The 16,937-nt window shown below is 35.4% G+C and overlaps 1 protein-coding gene and 1 pseudogene across 2 annotated transcripts in view; one reads left to right on the top strand and one right to left on the bottom strand.

Moving 5' to 3' along the window:
- Positions 1 to 16,937, top strand: part of CRY1 (cryptochrome circadian regulator 1) — a gene marked incomplete at its 5' end in the record, with an annotated part of 91,811 nt that overhangs the window by 28,903 nt on the left and 45,971 nt on the right. The gene's annotated exons all lie outside the window — the stretch shown is intronic.
- The window catches only part of LOC307059950 (small ribosomal subunit protein eS8-like), a 36,096-nt pseudogene that overhangs the window by 16,806 nt on the left and 2,353 nt on the right, over positions 1 to 16,937 (bottom strand). The window lies entirely within an intron of this gene.

The raw sequence follows: 16,937 nt of genomic DNA, 5'->3' as shown, positions 1-16,937 counted from the left end.
TTCCCTAATAAAAGCATTTAGGTGTGTAAATATACCTTTAGTATTATTTATTTATAATATTTATATATTTCAAACCTGTAAAGTTTTTTTAATTATCTTTTTAGTATTAATTTTTAGCTTAAATACACCAAGGTCAGAGAATGTGCTCTGCATTGTTTAATTCCATGAAATTTGTTTAGACTTTTTTAATGTCCCAGTATATTGTCAGTTTTTAAAAAATGTTCCATGTTCATACTGTTCTTCCAGCAATAGTCTACTACTGTGATTGCATGGAGTATTTTTGTTTTTCATTCGGTCAAAATTGTTAACGTGTTGTCCAAATCTTCTGTAATCATTTTTGGTCTGCTTGTTTATCTCAGTTATTATCAGAAGAGTATTAAAATCTCCCCCAATTTATTTATTTACGTATTTTATGTATTTTTATTTAAAAATATTTTTTAATTGGTGTATAATTGTTTTACAATGTTGTGTTAGTTTCTACTGTACAGTGAAGTAGAGTTCCCTGTGCTATACAGCAGGTTCTCATTAGTTAACTATTTTATACATGTTAGTACCAGTCTCCCAATTCATCTCACCCCCCCTTGATGTCCATACATTTGTTCTCTACATCTGTGTCTCTACTTCTGCCTTGCAAACCGGTTCATCTGTACCATTTTTTTAGATTCCACAAATATGCATTAATATATGATATTTGTTTTTCTCTTTCTGACTTACTTCACTCTGTATGACAGTGTCTGGGTCCATCCACGTCTCTACAAATTACCCAATTTTGTTCCGTTTTATGGCTGAGTAATATTCCACTGTATATATGTACCACATCTTCTTTATCCATTCATCTGTCAATGGACATTTAGGTTGCTTCCATGACCTGGCTATTGTAAATAGCGCTGCAACGAACATTGGGGTGCATGTGTCTTTTTTTTTTTTTTTTTTTTGGTACGCAGGCCTCTCACTGTTGTGGCCTCTCCCGTTGCGGAGCACAGGCTCGGGACCCGCAGGCTCAGCGGCCATGGCTCACGGGCCCAGCCGCTCCGCGGCATGTGGGATCCTCCCGGACCGGGGCACGAACCCGCATCTCCTGCATCGGCAGGCAGACTCTCGACCACTGCGCCACCAGGGAAGCCCGCATGTGTCTTTTTGAATTATGGTTTTCTCTGGGTATATGCCTAGTAGTGGGATTGCTGGGTCATATGGTAATTCTATTTTTAGTTTTTTAAGGACCTTCCATACTCTTCTCCATAGTGGCTGTATCAATTTACCTCCCCACCAACAGTGCAAGAGTGTTCCCCTTTCTCCGCACCCTCTCCAGCGTTCATTGTTTGTAGATTTTCTGATGATGCCCATTCTAACTAGTGTGAAGTGATACCTCATTGTAGTTTTGAAAATCTCCCCCAGTTTAATCGTGCTTCTCTGTAAAGTTCTGTCACTTTTTACTTTATACATTGTGAGATTATTATAACAGATATATGTCCTCCTGATTAATCGATGCTTTTAGTTTTTATCATTATGAAGTGTGATGAGTGTATGTGTAAAATTTATATATACATATATATTATTTTCCTGGTGGATTGAAGTGTTATGAATGGTGCCAAGTATTTTTCCTTAAAGTTAATTATTTGATAATTGATATGGCTATGGCAGGTTTCTTTGGTATTTTATGGTGAACTTTTGGTATCCTTTTGTTTCAGTTTTTCTGGAAACTTTGTTTTAGATGTCTCGTAAACAGCATATATTTGGTTTTTTGGTTAATTGGTCTGACAGTTTGTATTTTTTAATTGAAGCCTATTTACATTTGTTATAATTGCCTGTGTGTTTGGATTTATGTCCACCATCTTATTTTGTGTTTTCTTTTTGTTCTGCTTGTTTTATTTATCTTTGCTTCTTTTAAATTTAATTAATTGTTTTAAATTTTATTCATTTCTTTGTACAAGCTTGGGAATTATACATTATTTTAACTATTCTTCTAGCATTTACCCTAGAAATTACTGCAACTATACTGATCAATGTCTAATCAATGACTTTGTCCATATATTGGATCATACCTTAAAACACTTAAACTTTTAAACTCCAGTTAGTTTCCTCCTGACATATATTCTGGTTCTGTCTGGTTTTTATTTCTTTATTTGCTTTTAAAAAAGCCAAAATGCATTATTTTTATTGTTTTATAAAACTAGTGTTTATTTACCTACATATTTACTACCTTCTGTGTTCTTTATTCTTCCTAGCATCTCAAATATTCCACTTGGAATCACTTTTCTTTTATCTCAGATATATCTTTTAGAATTATCTGTAGTGCTAGTGGCAAACTCTCTCAAGTTTTGTTTGAGTACTGTGTTTCTGTCCTTTCACTGGGTACAGAATTCTAGATTGACAGTATTTTTTCTCAGCATATTGGAGATAATAGTTATAGTCAGCCACCATTTCCACTGTTACTTTTTTGAGGGTAATATGTTAATTCCTTTTTGTCTAATTTTAAATCTTCTCTTTCTGTGATATATTCTTCAGTTTTTCAATGATGAATGTACGTGTGAGTTTCTTTACATTTATTCCTCTTGGATTTGTAAGGCTCTTTGAACCTGAGAGTTGGTATCTTTCATCAGTTCTGATCATTTTTCAGCTGTTACCTTTTCAAATATCGCCCTTACTTCATCTTCCTTTCTCCTTTTGGAACCCTATTTGTACATGTGTTAGATATTTTCACTGTGTTCTTAAGGTCTTCTCCATATTTTTCATCTCTTTGTCTCTCGGTATTTCATTTTATAAAATTCCTTTATGTCAGCTTTACATTTCATAAGATCTCTTTTTAACTGCATCATTATGTTTTATTTCATTTAGTTTTTAATAGAAGTTTTCTTTTGTTCTTTTTCAAACATGCCATTTCTTACTCCCTAAACTTTTTGTCTTGTTTTTGTTTTTTGCTTGTTTGCCTGCTTTTATTTATAGTTTTTTACTTTAAACATATTAATTAAATTATATTGTATCTGCTTTCAAAACGTATCCAAACTCAGACCATGTTTCATACCTCCATATTAACCACCTTGGCCCAAGACACTACATAGAATATTGCAATAGTTTCCTTTTAGACTTTGCTGGTTCTGCCTTTCCTCCCATTTAACCTATTATGATTCTTTGTGACCATAAGATCAGTCTTCTAGTGACTTACTTCTCAGAGTAAAAGACAACATCCTTACAATAGTTTATAAGGTGTTATGTGAACTGGAACTTGATAACTTGCTAACCTAATCTTCTACCACGCTGCCTTTCACTCTGTGTGCTGCAGTCATACTGGCCTTTTGAGTATTCTTTTTACAATATTAGGCATATTCCCCATCTGGACTGTACATTTGCTGTTCCCTCTGCACAGAATGTTCTTCTACCAGCATGGCTTGCTCCCTCACTTGCCTTCAGGTCTCTGCACAAATGTTTCATTGTCACTGAGGATTTACCGGACAGTCTTATATAAAATAGCAATCTCCATTATTTTATTCCCTAAAATCCCTATTCCCCCTTGAACCTTGTATTATTCACTTATTACCATTTGACTGATTTCTTTTTTGTTTCTTTATTATTCTGTCACCATCCCTCCCCCACTAGAATGTAAGCTATACAGTAGTAAGAATGTCTTTTTTTAAAAAAGTCACAGCTGTGTCCCTAATGTTTAGTACAGTCCCTGGTGCCTAGTAGGTTCTCAATAAATACTTGTTGAATAAATAAATGATTATATAACATTGTTGAAGCTACTGTCAGTATGGTGAGTAGGTACCATCATTTTGGGAAAGTCACAAATCATATTACATTAGAATACTGTGGTTCACCTTCTATGACTTTTTAGATTTCTTATTTTATTATTATTGTTGTTTTTGGTGTACTTATTTGGTTACGATTGGAGAAAGCTTCTGGCAAACCTGAGATAATTGTGTTTAATTTAGGTCATGGATCAGAAAAATAAGTATAATTTTCAGCGTTTTTTAATAAATATTTTCAGAAAAGAAATTTTTAGGCTATCTGACTATAAAAAACCATTATATATAGCTCTCTAAAACAGTTTGCTGTTTACAAACGTTTAACAGATTTTATTTAATTCCATGTAAGTCCCCTAGAGCCCCAAAATAAATCTCCTACCTGATTTTGCCTGTCCCTTTGAGGTTACAATGCAGTGCTCTCTAAAAATAGACAAAGATTAGTAGGAGGCCTAGATTACAAATACTTCAATGTGATTTTTGAAATGAGGACAGCATAAGGTACATACACTTGTACTAGTGTAATTCAATTCCAGAAGGTATATGATACTTGTATTAAAGATCATCTTACATTGCTAACACAAAGTGAAATGCTGTGCTATTAAAAGACCCATATCAAACGTCATCTATTTGAAACTTCATGACTCTCCCTTGACAGATTTAACTCCTCCCTATTTTCTTAGTACCATAAACTTTGATCATACAGTTTAATAAGAAATATAATAGTTTATTTTTATACCTTATTTTCATTACATTTGGGAGGCCTTCAGGATTCTCAAGAAAATGCCCAAATGTTGATTTAAAGAATGAATGAATGAAAATGCTTCAGATATACTTTTCTATATTTTGTCACTGGTTATTAGTATTAAAAAATTATAAAAATGGTGTTGACCATACCACCAGTGGACCATAAAGATAGTAAAAGGTAATACACACCTAAATATGATTTTTTACCTAAGTAAAACAATGTACTTCACACAATTAGTTCATTAAGTATATTTCTGTTGTTGCTCTTTTTTCATCTACTTAGATTATGTTTTGTCATATAATTATGTAATATCTGTATGGTCAGGGAACATTTTTTATTTTCAGATGTGCAAACACATGAAATTGGAGTTTGTTTGTGGTCTGTGGCAGGTCCAGACACTCTTGTTTGGAATTTAAGAAATGTCTCTTTCTCTCTCTTTCTCTGTCATTGGAAACTGCATGACAAAATAGACCAGTTGGATTTAATTGATATCTACAGGACATTACATCCAAAAAAAAAGCCCAGAATACACATTCTTTTCAAGCACTCATGGAATGGTCTCTAGGATAGACAACATACTAGATCACAAAACAAGCCTCAGCAAATTTAAAAGGATAGAAATTATTTCAAGCATCTTTTCTGACCACAGTTGTATGAAACTAGAAATCAATGACAGAAAGAAAAACAGGAAAAGGATTAACACATGGAGACTAAACAGCATGCTACTAAAAAAAAACAATGGGCCAACAATGTGATCAAAGAAGAAATTAGAAAATACCTTAAGACAAATGAAAATGAAAACACAGCCTTATAAAATCTATGGTATACAGCAAAAGCTGTTTTAAGAGGGAAGTTCATAGGGATACAGACCTTCCTCAAGAAACAAGAAAAATCTCAAACAACCTAACCTACCACCTAAACTAATTAGAAAAAGAACAGGCAAAACCCAAAGTCAGCAGAAGGAAGGAAATAATAAACATCAGAGAGGAAATAAATACAATAGACCTAAAAATAGAAAATAGCAATAAAATCAAGAGCTGTTTTTTAGAAAAGGTAAACAAAATTAACAACCTCTAACCATGCTCACCAAGAAGAAAAGAGACTCAAACAAAATAAGAAATAAAAGAGGAGAAATAACAACAGATAACACAGAAATACAAAAAAATCATAAGAGAGTACTATGAAAAGTTATATGCCAACAAATTGGACAACCTAGATGAAATGGAGAAGCTTCTAGAAACATACAGCATGCCAAAACTGAATCAAGAAGAAATAGATGAATTGAACAGACGATCACTAGAAGTGAAATAGAATCTGTAATTTTAAGAACTCCCTCCAAATCAAAGTCAAGGTCCAGACAGCTTCACTGGGGAATTCTACCAAACATACAAAGAAGAACTTATACCTGTCCTGCTCAAATTATTACAAAAAATTGAAGAGGAGGGAACACTCCCAAATTCATTCTATGAAGCCACCATCACCCTGATACCAAAACCAGACAAAGACACTACAAAAAAAGAAAATTACAGGCCAATGTCCTTCACGAATATAGATGGGAAAATCCTCAACAAAATATTAGCAAACCAAATCCAACAATACATACATACCATCATCAAGTTGGATTCATTCTGGAGTCACAAGGATGGCACAGCATACCGAAATCAATCAATGTGATACACCACATTAACAAAAGGAAACAAAAACCACATGAGCATCTTAATAGGTGCAGAAAAAGCATTTGACCAAGTTCAGTGTCCATTTATGATAAAAATTCTCACCAAAGTGGGTATAGAGGGAACATATCTCAACATAATAAAGGACATTTATGACACATCCACAGCTAACGTAATTCTCAATGGTGGAAAACTGAAAGACTTCCCACTGAATTCAGGAATAAGACGAGGATGCCCACCCTCACCACTTTTATTCCACATAGTATTGGAAATCCTAGCCACAGCAGTCAAACAAGAAAAAGATATAAAAGATATCCAGATTGGAAGGGAAGAGGCAAAACTGTCAGTATTTGCAGATGGCATGATATTCTATGCGGAGAACCCTAAAGTCTCCACACAAAAACTATTAAAACTAATAAGTGAATTCAGCAAGATAGCAATATATAATATTAATATACAGGAATCCATTGTATTTTTTTACACTAACAATGAAATATCAGAAAAAGAATGTAAAAAGAATCTTGTTTAAAATAACATTAAAAAAATACCTAGGAGTATACCTAATCAAGGAGGTGAAAGACCTATACACTGAAAACAATAAAACATTGATAAAGGAAATTGAAGATGATTCAAAGAAGTGGAAAGATATCCCATGCTCTTGAAAGGATTAATATTGTTAAAACGGCCATACTATCCAAAGCAATCTATGGATTTAATGCAATCCCTATCAAAATACCCATGACATTTTTCACAGAACTAGAACAAATGATCCTAGAATTTTTATGGAACCACAAATGACCTAGAATTGCCAAAGCAATTCTGAGGAAAAAGAACAAAGCTGGAGGTATAACCCTTCCAGACTTCAGACTATACTACAAAGCACCAGTAATCAAAACAGCATGGTTTGGGCACAAAAACAGATATATGGATCAATGGGACATAATAGAGAGCCCAGAAATAAACCCACACACCTACAGTCAATTAATCTATGACAAAGGAGGCAAGAATATACAACGGAGACAAGACAGTCTCTTCAGTAAGTGGTGCTGGGAAGGCCAGACAGCTGCATGTAAATCAATGAAATTAGAACACTTCCTCACACCATATACAAAAATAAGCTCAAAATGGCTTAAAGACCTAACTATATGATATGACACCATAAAACTCCTAGAAGAGAATATAGGCAAAACATTCTCTGACATAAATCATAACAATATTTTCTTAGATCAATCTCCCAAGACAAAAGAAATAAACAAACAAAAAAACACATGGGGCCGAATCAAACGTAAAAGCTTTTGCACCGCACAGGAAACCGTCAACAAAATGAGAAGACAAACTATGGACTGGGAGGAAATATTTGCAAATGATGTGACTGACAAGGGGTTAATATTCAAAATATGCAAATAGCTCATACAACTCAATATTGAAAAAACAATCAATGTAATCAGAAAGTGGGTAGAAGACCTGAATAGAAATTGTTCCAAAGAAGACGTACAGATGGCCAACAGGCACATGAAAAGATGCTCAACATCACTAATTATTAGAGAAATGCAAATCTAAACCACAATGAGGTGTTACCTCACAGAGGGCAGAATGGCTATCTTCAAAATCTCTACAAGTAATAAATGCTGGAGGAGGTGTGGAGAAAAGGGAACCCTCCTGCACTGTTGGTGGGAATGCAAATTGGTGCAGCCACTATGGAAAACAGTATGGAGGTTACTTAAAAAGCTAAAAATAGAACTACCATATAATCCAGCAATCCTACTCCTGGTTATATATCCAGAAAAGACAAAAACTCTAATTCGAAAATGTATGTGCACCCCAGTGTTCATAGCAACATGGTTTACAATAGCCAAGACATGGAAACAACTGAAGTGCCCATTAACAGACGACTGGTTTAAGAAGATGTGATATACATATACATACGTATGTATATGTATATGTATACATACGTATGTATATGTATACACACACACACACACATAAAATGGAATATTTACTCAGTCATAAAAAAAGAATGAAGTGTTGTCATTTGGACCTAGAGAGTATTATACTTAGTGAAGTAATTCAGACAGAGAAAGAGAAATACTATATGGTATCATATGTGGGATCTAAAAAATAATACAAATGAATACAAAACAGAAACAGACTCACAGATATAGAAAACAAATTTACGGTTACCAAAGGGAAAAGGGAGGGGGGAGGGATAAATTAGGAGTATGGGGGTAACAGATACAGACTACTATATATAAACTAGATAAGCAACAAGGATTTACTATATAGCACATAGGATTATGCTCAATATCTTGTAATAACCTAAATGGAAAATAATCTAGGAAAAAAATATATCTGAATCACTTTGCTATATACCTAAAACTAACACAATATTGTAAAACAACTATACTTTAATTTTTAAAAAGAGAGATTTCAGAAAGATTTCAGTCAGTGGCTAGTAGATCCTCCCAGCTAGACTAAAGAGCTGAAAAATCTTAAGGCTGTTGTCCCATAGAACTTTAACATCCTGCCCAAATTGGAGAGAGGCCTATCTAGAGAAAAATTGAGGGTGTGACCTCTCTTGAATGGAGAGGACTAAAATCAGACTCATAGGAAATTCATTGTTTTAAAGAGAGTTCTACTGGTGGAAGCACCACAGTGTGAACTGAGATGGCTCTAGTTACACAAAGACTTCTGGGGGCCCAACTTTCTTTGAGTAGGAACAGAGTGAGAAAGCCAATCAGCTGCCAACAAGGGCCATTTCTCATGGAAATGTAAAGACCCCTCCAAGGGCAGAGCTCTGAAGAACAAAGAACTGCAGTCTATTCTACTTAGTAAGCACACTTTCCTGACGTTTCTCTTCCCTGTCTCCTCACTGTGCTCCCTGAGATGACCGTCAAGTAAATTTCCCATTTTCAAGTTCTTGTCTCAGGGTCTGATTTTGGAAAATCAGACTATGATGCCGGGCATCCTTATTTTGTCCTCAACTATAGTGGAAACTCCACTCGTGTTTTCTCACTAAGTATGATGCTGGATAACTCTGGAGAGAAGGGTTGAGTGACCCAAGACCTGGCAAGAAGATACATGTATAGGGAGAAGCTGAGGAGGATGAGGAGTCCCAAGAATAAGATAGATTTGGGGGCCAGCAGAGGGTCATGGCCAGTGAGAAAGTTGGGGTAGGGAATAGCACTAGTGCTTTAGGGTGGAGATGTCTAATATTCGACTTTTAATTGTTACCTGTCTTGTAGTGTCATTTCCTACCACTACCCTAAACTTTCAATAAGAGCCTGCTGTCCATTAAAAAAAACGGTGGTGAAAGATAGGTATGAAGTATCCAACTATTTTTTTATCACTTTTTATTATAAATTAGTTGTTGAATTCCATCACATTCCTTTTATGAACATCGTGACTCATCCACTCTTCTCCAGAATGATCATTATGAATAAAGCTACTGTGAACATTTTTGTATATGTCTCCCATTAAACATGTCCACACATTTTGGGGGTATATATACATAGGAGTGGCATTGCTGGGTCATAAAGTGGGCATTTCTTCACTGTTAGTAGACACTGCCAGTTTTCCCAAGTGGTTATGTCATTCACATTCCCACCAGCAGTGCATGGGAGTCTGAAATTACCTATGTTGTTGTCAACACTTGTTATTGTTAGTCTTTTTATTTTCAGTCATTCTGATAGATGTGAAGTGTTATTTCATTATAGCTTTAATTTTCCCTTTGTGATTACCAAAGAAGTTGAGCATTTTTTCATGTGGTTAGTAGTCATTGGATACTGTCTTTGGGGAAGTGCCTGTTCAGCTCCCGTGTCCGTTTTTCCATGGTGTTAATATTTTTCTCACTGATTTATAAAATTTCGTTAAATACATTTTTAAAACAACTTAAATATGGGGGTTAAGATGGGCTGAAGTAAAAGCAGCCCATATGGGAAAAGATATACCATGCAAAGGCTAACAGAAAGCTGGTATTGCTTTAGTAATATCAGATAAAGTAAAGTTTAAAGCAAGGAGCATAATTGTTAGAGATAAAGAGGGATGTTTCACAGTCATTAAAATGGACAGTCCTCCAGAAAGATACAGCAATTCTAAATTTGTATGTGTAAAATATAGCCTCAAAATACAGAAAGCCAAAGCTGATAGAACTAAAAGGAGAAACAGACAAATTCAAAGTCACAGAGAAATATTAATACACTTCTTTCAGTAACTAATGGAGCAAGCAGACCAAATATCAGTAGTGTTATAAAGGATTGGAACAATATGATTAACAACTTTGACTTAATTCACATATGTAGAGCATTTTATCTAACACCTACAGTGTACGTATTCTTTTCAAGGGCACATCAAAAGATTAACAAAATTAATTGTATCCTGGGTCATAAAGCAAGTCTCATATTTCACAACATTGAAGTAACAGAGAATATGTTCTCTAATCACAATGAAATAAGCTCAGAATTAATAACAAAGAGATAATTAGAAAAGCCCCAAATACTTATAGTTAAGCAATATTCTTATAAATAATAAAGAAGAAATCACAGTGGAAATATTTTGAACTAAATGACAGTGACATACCAAAATTTGTGGAATACAGCTAAAGACATTTATGGCCCTAAAAGCATCAAGTTGAAAAGAAGAAAGACTGAAAAATCTGAAACATAAGCATTCTTTTCCAAGAAGTTGAAAAAAAAATCAGAAAAACTAAACTGCAAGAAAGTGAAAGGAAGGAAATAATAAATATGAACAAAAATTAAAACTGAAACAAAAATTAAAATTAAAACCTCTTGAAACAAACAGAATAAAACAAACAAAATCCCCAAAGCTCTTTGTCCTCTATTTTCACATTTCAATAAATAGAAATTTTATCCTATCATGTGCTCTGAATTTGGAATCAACCTTGACTGCTCTCTTTCACTCACCCCTCACATTTGTCAGGTGATCCTATAGATGGGGGGTCCCCAACTCCCAGTCCGCAGACCAGTACAGGTCCGTGGCCTGTTAGGAACTGGGCCGCACATCAGGAGGTGAGTGGCGAGCGAGCATGCCGCTCCCCATTGCTTGCATTACCACCTGAATCATCCCCCACCAACACCCGTGGAAAAATTGTCTTCCACGAAACTGGTCCCTGGTGCCATAAAGGTTGGGGACCACTGCTATAGGTTATACCTTAAAAATATATCCAGAATCCAGTCACTTCTCATTCCCTTTGTTGATTACAGCCTGACCTAAGCCATCGTTATCTCTTACCTGGATAACTGCTGTAATTTCTTAATTGATCTCTTTATTCCCTCTCTTAGCCTAGTTCTTCGTATGATAGTCAGAATTACCCTGTAAAACCTTCATGTCACTCTTGCTCTCTTATCTTTCCAGTCCCTTTCCATTTCTCTTGGCATAAAAGCCAAAGAAAGCCCTTACAATGGCCAAGGAGACCCTGAATAATTTGCTCACCTCATCTTATTTTTTGCCGTCTTATTTTTTGCCTTCTTCCTATCCCTCCCTGAGCTGCAACCATACTGGCCATCTTGCTGTTCTTCAGACATGCTATTGAATCTCTAGGCTGTTGCACTTGCTGTTCCTTTTCCCAAATATCCATTTGGCTTACCTCACTTCAGAACTCTGCTAAGTATCACCTTATTAATGAAATCTTCTCAATCACCCCATAAAACAGCAATCCCCTTCCCCCATACTTGGCACTCCCTACTTTTTTTCTGTAATATATGCCTGGCACCTAGTAGACACTCAAGCGTTTATTTGTTAAATGAATAAATTCATGGATGGAACTATTCAAGTGGTTACTACCGGAAGTGATGTGAAAGTAATATCTATGTAGGAAAAACTTCCCAAACCTGTTTATTTCAGGATACAATGCTCTGATTCTTCTGGGGTTTTTTTGTTTTATCTTGAAATAAGTTTAGGCTTACAGAAGAGTTGCAAAAATAATACAGAGAGAGGGCTTATCTGGTGGCGCAGTGGTTAAGAATCCACCTGCCAACGCAGGGGACACGGGTTCAGTCCCTGGTCAGGGAAGATCCCACATGCCGTGAAGTAACTAAGCCCGTGCACCACAACTACTGAGCCTGCACTCTAGAGCCTGTGAGCCACAGCTACTGAGCCCGCGTACCACAACTACTGAGCCCACGTGCCACAACCACTGAAGCCCACGCACATAGAGCCTGTGCTGCACAAGAGAAGCCACCGCCATGAGAAGCCCATGCACTGCAATGAAGAGTAACCCCTGCTCACTGTAACTAGAGAAAGCCCACATGCAGCAATGGAGACCTAACACAGCCAAAAAATAATAATACAGAGAGTTACCATATACCCTTCACCCAGCATCTCTTAATGTTAATACCTTATATAATCATAATACAATTATCAAAAGTAAGAAATTAGCATTGGTGCAATGCTGTTAACGAAAGTACAGACTTTATTTGAATTTCACTAATTTTTCCACTAGTATTTTTTCTGTCCCAGAGTCCAGTCTAGAATTCCCTATTTCATTTAGTCATCATGTCTCCTTAATTTCTTCTGGCCGGTAACAATATCTCAGTCTTTCCTTATCCTTCAAGACCTTAAGACTTTTAAAAGTACTAGTCAGGCATTTTTGTAGGATCTCCCTCAATTTGGACTTATCTGATGTTTTCTCATGATTAGATCAAGGTTTTGCATTTTTGAAAAATACCACAGAAGTGATATGGCCTTGTCGTATCAGGGGAGACATGGTATCAGTGTGTCTTATTACTGGTGATATTACCTTTGATCATGTGGTTAAAATAGTGTCTTCTGGGTTTCTCCACTGTAAAATTACTATTTTTTTCCTTTGTAATTAATAAATATTTTGGAAGAGATATTTTTATAAGTATTTTGATAAATATTCTTTTTCTCTTGATACTTTCAGATATTAATTTTAGTATTCATCAGTGGATCTTGCTTGAAGCAATTATTATGTGCTATTCCAGTCATGATTTTTTTCATTCCTTCTGTGTTTATTAGTTGGAATTCTTCTGTAATGAAGACTTATTCCTTCTCCCCCCATTTATTTATTCAATAATTTATTTATAAAAATGTGGGTTTGTATTTGTTTTATTCTTTGGGTTATAATCTATTACTGTTACTGTTTATTTTGTTTAAATTGGTCCAGCTTTGACATCCATCTTATTTTTAGACATGCACTCATCTTATTTCTCTTGAGCACTTCCTTACTTTCTGGCACCATGAGATGCTCCAGCTCGTCTTGTATTTTTCTTGCTCTGCCCTGAAATCAGCCACTGCTCTGTGGAATCCTGGTTCTTCTAATTGGAGAAGGATATTTAGAAACCAAGGTCTGGATACTTGTTTCATCTTTTATAGTCTTTTTTTTGTGTCCTGGCACTCTTTGTTTTCTTCTTCTTTTTTCATAGTCCTACCACCATGAAAACCTCTGAAAAACCTGACTTATATCTAGAGGAAAGTTAACATTATTAGAAGAGAATTTTCTGATCGGAATATCAGAAAACCAATATGTGTAACTCTGTCATTTGCTTTTGTACATGTGTTGAACAGATTTTATTTAGTTCTATTTTAATCCTCTAAAGCCTGGAAGTAGATTTTAAATATGATTTTTGGCCTATCCTCACAGTGTTACAATGTAATCGTTTCTAAAAATACACATAGGATAGTAAAAGTCTTAGATTTCAAGTACTTTGTGATTTGGGGATTAGGGAGGCATAAATTACATAGCCTTATACTAGTGTAAATTAACCTCAGAAGTTAAAATATATTTCAAGTAAAGACTGACTTAAATTGTTATCACAAAGTGCTGTGATAGATAATAAAGATCCAGATCAGTCATACCTGTAAAATTTTAGAGCTCTTCCTCAGCATAATTGCCTTCCTTTTACATGTCCTTTAACAATAGGGACTTCAATAATACAATATATTAATTACTAGAATAATAAATTTGCACATCTTATTCTCATTGAACTTGGAGGCTCCAAGGACTGGAATTCTGGATGTATTTATTTATTTATTATTTATTTTTATTTTTGGCTGAGTTGGGGTCTTTGTTGTTGCGCGCAGTCTCTATCTAGTTGTGGCAAGCGGGGGCCACTCTTTGTTGCAGTACACGGGCCTCTCATTGCAGTGGCCTCTCCTGCTGCGGAGCACAGGCTCCAGGCGTGCGGGCTTCAGCAGTTGCGGTTTACGGGCTCAGTAGTTGTGGTTCTCAGGCTCCAGAGTTCAGGCCCAGCAGTTGTGGCTCACGGGCCCAGTTGCTCCGCAGCATGTGGGATCTTTCCGGACTAGGGCTCCAACCTGTGTCCCCTGCATTGGCAGGCGGATTTGCAACCACTGCGCCACCAGGGAAGCCCTGGATTTATTTTTTTGTGTCCTATTTAGATGCCCAGATGTTGGTTTATGAATGAAAGAATGTACCTCAGAATATGTGACTCTACATTTTATTAGATTACTAATAATTAATTCTCAAATATCTCTAAAGAGATTAAAAGTTAATGTGAATCTGAATGAGTCTGTTTACCAAATAAGAAGAGATAGGATAGTACTTCGGGTTCATTTAGTTTCATTTATGTTTCTCTAATCATAGAACAAGTTCTGTATGTAGTTATATAGCATCTGTAAAGATGAGACGTTTCTTATTTTCAACTATGAAATTAATGGGATGTGTTTGAGGTCCATGACTGGTTCATAACTCACTTAGTAATAATTAAGTAAAATTGACCCCTTTTTGTTATTGAGAATTGCATCAGACTCAGGATTCTAAAATTTCGGTTTGATTTCCATGTTATCTTCTCTGCCTTTTTTTTTGGCCCTTTACCATCTCACCCCCTACTCTATTCTTCTTTGTTCATTCTTGCTTCTCTGTCCCATCAGTCTTTGCTTCTCTGTCCCATATAAGAGTATATGTCCCATATACTCTCGCTTCTTTCTGTCATGTGTCCTTACTTCTCTCACGTATTATTGCATCTTTATCCCTCCTCCTTCCCTTCCTTCCATCAGTCATTCTTTCCATATTTCCTTCTAGGAGTACACATATCTATCCTCTGCTTCCGTATATCCAGACCTCATTCCATCCTTCCTTTTCTTATTCCTTCTCTCTCTCCAGCCTTCTTTCTGTCCTATCATTCCTTCTGTTTATTCAAAGTGAAGGTCCTTTCTTCCATCAGTTCTTCTTTTCCTTTATCTAGTCTAATGACTACCATATATGTACTGATGAATTCCAATTTTATATCTTCCACCCACACACTTCTACCTTGGACTACAGATTTAACAATCCCACTTCCTGTGCTATATATTACCTCTTGAATTCCTACCCAGATACCAACTGCTCTTATCATTTTCACTATTACCACTGTTATTCATGCCACCATCATCTCTCCTCTAGAGCAGTATAAGTAGCCTCCTAAGTGGTCTTCCTATTTCTGCCCTTTGCCTAATACTCATTTTCTACCCAGCAGTCCAAGTGATTATTTTAAAAGTTAAGTCATGTCATGTCCCAGTCTCTGCTCAAAACCTTTCAAAGGATTCCTATCTTTTTATTATTATTATTGAGGTAACATTGGTTTATAAGTTTCATGTGTAAATTATAATTTAATTTATGTGTACACTGCAGCATGCTTACCACTAATACAGTCACTGTACAGTTAACCCCCTTTACCTATTTTGTGCTTCCATCCTCTATGGTAACCACCAATCTTATTTTTCACAGATGAAAATAGAGATCTTATTTTATTCTTTTTTCCCCAGCTTTATTGAGATATAGTTGACATGTAACTAGTCTTTTTCTGAAAGAGAGAAATTTCAAATAGGACTGTTAGACTACTGAAAAGCATTACACATAGATCTGGGAAAGCATGCTTTTGAACACGTTAGACATTTTATTTAGTTATGTGTAAATCCTTTAAAGCCTAGAAGTACATCTTATACTTGATTTTGGCCTAACCTGGTAGAGTCACAATGCTGTGGTTTCTAAAATTAGACAAGGAGTAAGAGTTCTAGATTATACATAGCTTTGTGTGATTTTTGAGATCAGAGAGGCTTAAGTTACATAAATTGTATTAGTATAAATCGATTCCAGAGATTGAGTGATCTTGGCCCTTTTAAACTCTATTATTAATTTTAATAATTTTCTGTGTATTCCTTTTTTTATATGTGATAGTGTCAATACCCATATCATCTGTAAATAATCATGTTTTTGTTTCTTCTTTTCCCATCCTTATACCCTTTATCTCTTGATCTTCTCATTACTACACTTGTTAGTCCTACTAGTACCAGGTTGAATAGAAGCCGTGACAGGCATCCTTGTCTTCTTCCCAATCCTAAAAGAAGTACTTCCAACATTTTACCATTAAATATGATGTTTTCTGTACTTTATGTGAATGCCCTTTTTCACATTAAGGAGGTTACCTTCTAGTCCTGGTTTGATGAGGCTAAAAGGAAATAGAATTTTAATAGCTACTCTTTCTGCATCTGTTCAGTTGGTCATGTGAAATTTCTTTATTCTATGAATGAGGTGAATACACTAACCAGTTTTAAAACATTAAACTAATCAACTTTCTGTGGATAAGCCCAACTTGATCATGATGTATATTTTTTAATGTATTGTTGTATTTGGCTTGCTAATATGGTATGCTTGTGAGTGAGATTAGTTTGTAATTTTCCTTTTGTACTGTCCTTGTCTGATTTTGGTATCAAGGTAAATCTCACCTCATAAAGTGAGTTAAGGAGTGTTCCTTTTTTGTCTATCCCCTGTATGAGGTTAGAATCCTCTGTAAAATTAAA

Source organism: Hyperoodon ampullatus, assembly GCF_949752795.1.
Source record: "Hyperoodon ampullatus genome assembly, chromosome: 11".
In the NCBI taxonomy this organism is placed as follows: Eukaryota; Metazoa; Chordata; class Mammalia; order Artiodactyla; family Ziphiidae; genus Hyperoodon; species Hyperoodon ampullatus.
This window is presented reverse-complemented; position numbering and strand designations above follow the sequence as displayed.